The following is a 4,733-nucleotide window of genomic DNA, read 5'->3' on the forward strand; positions in this document are numbered from 1 at the left end:
AAAACATTTGTCCACTCACATGATCCCCCAGCCAACACTTGTATAAAAAACTAATCACTCCCAGCATCATGTACAGCCATGTGCCACCTTGGACACTTACAGTAGGTTCCCCAGCCCTGCTCTAGGACCAATCTCTTGCACCACATGCAGTGCTAACCATCTCATTACTAAAGTAAGTTTATGATTTTGTCATGTTAACAATATATCCTAACAATTATTGAAAAATATTATTTGTTTACTCTCTCTCTGTATTTAGTGGCAATGGGTGAATATTAGGCTGGTAGATCGAGTCAGGGTAACTGTGGAAAAAGTAGATCACATCACACAAAAGGCTGGCCACCCCTGCACAAGAGGGACTGGCAGCTCAAAATTGTAATTTTATTTATCCATGATGCTGCAAAGGAATAATTAGATCTAATACTACAATGTGGTGAAATTTGGGCAATACTAAAACACCATAATAAACTATTAACGTTTACTTCTGTACAAGACTGGGCTTCAACAGCTTATGGTACTAAATCAACTAGGAATGGTTAATAAAAATAATAATAATACAAGTAATGTAAGTGAGACAATCATCACTACATGGACAAGAGTTGTACTGCCGTCTGTGTGATTTCGAAGAAAATTTTACCGTCATCGGTCGAGTTCTTTCTTACTCCAAAGAAGTAATACTCTTGAGATTCCTTCAGTGAGTTCAATATGTTCGACAGTTGACGGTCAAGTCCATCTTGTTCCCACGAATAAGCTGTAGGCAGAGCTGTTGAGAGAATATAATGTTGTTGTTATGGTATATTGTCTTAGGTTCTGTTGGGTATACTCAGTGTTGTACAGGAGACAATGATGTTAAGAGAATATAATGCTGTTGTTATGGTATATTGTCTTAGGTTCTGTTGGGTATACTCAGTGTTGTACAGGAGACAATGATGTTAAGAGAATATAATGCTGTTGTTATGGTATATTGTCTTAGGTTCTGTTGGGTATACTCAGTGTTGTACAGGAGACAATGATGTTAAGAGAATATAATGCTGTTGTTATGGTATATTGTCTTAGGTTCTGTTGGGTATACTCAGTGTTGTACAGGAGACAATGATGTTAAGAGAATATAATGTTGTTGTTATGGTATATTGTCTTGGGTTCTGTTGGGTATACTCAGTGTTGTACAGGAGACAATGATGTTAAGAGAATATAATGCTGTTGTTATGGTATATTGTCTTAGGTTCTGTTGGGTATACTCAGTGTTGTACAGGAGACAATGATGTTAAGAGAATATAATGCTGTTGTTATGGTATATTGTCTTAGGTTCTGTTGGGTATACTCAGTGTTGTACAGGAGACAATGATGTTAAGAGAATATAATGCTGTTGTTATGGTATATTGTCTTGGGTATACTCTACACTGCCCTGGTATAGCTAGTCAGTCTTTAGCTGGACACCACACATTGCTGATCTACCACTGAGCAGTAGCCTGAGAGACCCCTTCACTCCTAACAGATCTAAACACCATCTCTAACACTGCTCTCAAGCTCACAGCCCTCAGTCCCAGATCAAGTGGCCGGCCTCTCTGTACATATAATTGCCTGTATCCGTCCACCCATCTCAGAGAAGTCAACTAAGACACAGTTTTTTAACAATATCTGGTAATTCCCTAATTACATGTGAGTCTTCAGAGGAAGTTACATGTGTGTGTGTGCATCAATACCTCTACCTCCAACCATAATAAAGAACTCTTAAAAGCAACAGATGACATCAAGAATAAAAGTTTTCATACTTACCAAAGAATCGTCTCAATTCCTCTCCACCCAGATAAGCTTTCATTTTTGTCTCGGACCAAATTTCTGCAAATTCCAGTTCAATGGCATCTTGTGGTATGACTGTACTCCACTTGTGCCGACCCTCTAAGGACCTGCAGTCCCTCGTAGCTGCTTCATCTGTCAACGCAAAACACGTTTTTGTTGATGGGGGTACACCGAGGGACGAAAGGCAGTTGAGTACTGCGAGATAAACAAACTACAGTGTGTTGGTCCTGCAAGGTAGATAACACAGCAGCTCTTTGTTAACTCTCAACCATACCCAACAATGTCTGTGGACACTTGTTATCAGCCGGGACAGGGAGCCATTTATTTTATACACAGTAATTTCGTTTACCTGTAGTGTATATGTGTCTGCACACAATACAGGTAAAAAAAAAATAATTGTCCTAAGGGCAAATGTTATTCATGGCCATTTTGAGATCCAAACCCTCACAAATTTTAAGAGCTTGCTGTATTTCATTTACCTGATTTATTGTATTTTATCATTGTATTTGTCTTACATTAAGGTATTTTAGATGTATACAACACTTACTATTACTGATAACAATACCTGCATGTGGTGTCTTCAGTATATTGAAGCTCTTTATCTTTACAGCTATTTCATACAGCTCCCCCACTTTACCAGCTTATGGTACTAAATCAACTAGGAATGGTTAATAAAAATAATAATAATACAAGTAATGTAAGTGAGACAATCATCACTACATGGACAAGAGTTGTACTGCCGTCTGTGTGATTTCGAAGAAAATTTTACCGTCATCGGTCGAGTTCTTTCTTACTCCAAAGAAGTAATACTCTTGAGATTCCTTCAGTGAGTTCAATATGTTCGACAGTTGACGGTCAAGTCCATCTTGTTCCCACGAATAAGCTGTAGGCAGAGCTGTTGAGAGAATATAATGTTGTTATGGTATATTGTCTTAGGTTCTGTTGGGTATACTCAGTGTTGTACAGGAGACAATGGTGTTGGTCCTGCAAGGTAGATAACACAGCAGCTCTTTGTTAACTCTCAACCATACCCAACAATGTCTGTGGACACTTGTTATCAGCCGGGACAGGGAGCCATTTATTTTATACACAGTAATTTCTTTTACCTGTAGTGTATATGTGTCTGCACACAATACAGGTAAAAAAAAATAGTTGTCCTAAGGGCAAATGTTATTCATGGCCATTTTGAGATCCAAACCCTCACAAATTTTAAGAGCTTGCTGTATTTCATTTACCTGATTTATTGTATTTTATCATTGTATTTGTCTTACATTAAGGTATTTTAGATGTATACAACACTTACTATTACTGATAACAATACCTGCATGTGGTGTCTTCAGTATATTGAAGCTCTTTATCTTTACAGCTATTTCATACAGCTCCCCCACTTTACCAGCTTATGGTACTAAATCAACTAGGAATGGTTAATAAAAATAATAATAATAAGGCAAGTGAGACAATCACGATGGAGCAAGAGTTGGTACTATTCTAGGATTGGTTGTACTTTAACACACGGTCGAAGTTCTTTCATCTAAAGAAGTAATACTTGAGATTCCTTCAGTGAGTTCAATATGTTCGATTAGTTGACGGTCAAAATCCATCTTGTTCCCAATATTTGTAGGCAGAGCTGTTGAGAGAATATAATATGTTATGGTATATGTTCAGGTTCTGTTGGGTATACTCAGTGTTGTACAGAGATGAATGGTGTTGGTCCTGCATGTGAGCGCTGCTAACACAGCAGCTCTTGTTAATCCTCAACCATACCCACTGGTAATGTCTGTGACACTTGTTATCAGTCGTGACAGGAGCTGGCTTATTTATATTATTAGTAATTTCTTTTACCCAGTAAGTGTGTGTCTGCACAATACCAGGTAAAAGAAAATACCTGTCCTAAGGGCAATACAGGTTATTCATGGCCATTTTGAGATCCAAAACCTCACAAATTTTAAGAGCTTGCTGTATTTCATTTAATTTGATTTATTGTATTTTATCATTGTGACATGGTTCCTACATTAAGGTATTTTAGATGTATACAACACTTACTATTACTGATAACAATACCTGCATGTGGTGTCTTCAGTATATTGAAGTTTTATCTTACAGCTATTTCATACAGCTCCCACTTTACCAGCTTATGGTACTAAATCAACTAGGAATGGTTAATAAAAATAATAATAATACAAGTAATGGGCAGACAATCATCACTACATGGACAAGAGTTGTACTACCGGCTCTGTGTGATTTCAAGAAAATTTTACCGCCATCGGTCGAGTTTTTCTTACTCCAAAGAAGTGCTTAACATTTGAGATCCCTTCAGTGAGCTCCAGAAGCCCGACAGTTGACGTGTCAAGTCCATCTTGTTCTAATGCATTGCTTTTTGTAGGCAGAGCTGTTAGAGAATATAATGTTGTTATATGGTATATTGTCTTAGGTTCTGCTAAGTATACTCTGGTAAAGGTATTATGGAGACAATGGTGTCGTCCTGGGTATGTAGATAACACAGCAGCCTTCTTGTTAACTCTCAATCATACCTAACAGTCGTCTAGACACTTGTTATCAGTCAGACAGGGAGCCATTTATTTATACACAGTAATTTCTTTTTACCTGTAGTGTATATGTGTCTGCACACAATAAAAGTAGTAAAAAAAAATAATTGTCCTATATGTTATCTGGCGGCCATTTTGGAGATCCAAACTCACAAATTTTAGAGCTTGCTGTATTTCATATTTACCTGATTTATTGTATTTATCATTGTATTCATTCATATTATGTATTTAGATGTATACAACACTTACTATTACTGATAAATAATACCTGCATGTGGTGTCTTCAGTATGGCTGAAGCTCTTTATCTTTGCTGTTATTTCATGCCAGCTCCCCAATTTTTACCAGCTTATGGCACTAAATCAACTAGAAATGGTTAATAAAATAATAAT

The 4,733-nt window shown here is 37.1% G+C and overlaps 1 long non-coding RNA gene across 1 annotated transcript; it reads right to left on the bottom strand.

Moving 5' to 3' along the window:
- Positions 1-461: 461 nt before the first annotated feature.
- Positions 462-2,437, bottom strand: LOC121871462. Its single transcript, XR_006089877.1, has 3 exons — positions 2,363-2,437; positions 1,774-1,929; positions 462-760 (listed from the first exon to the last, which is right to left on the bottom strand). It is a non-coding gene; the product is annotated as an uncharacterized LOC121871462 (long non-coding RNA).
- Between the last annotated feature and the right edge of the window lie 2,296 nt (positions 2,438-4,733).

The sequence above is a fragment of the Homarus americanus genome, unplaced genomic scaffold (assembly GCF_018991925.1).
Source record: "Homarus americanus isolate GMGI-L3 unplaced genomic scaffold, GMGI_Hamer_2.0 scaffold25138, whole genome shotgun sequence".
NCBI classification, from domain to species: domain Eukaryota; kingdom Metazoa; phylum Arthropoda; class Malacostraca; order Decapoda; family Nephropidae; genus Homarus; species Homarus americanus.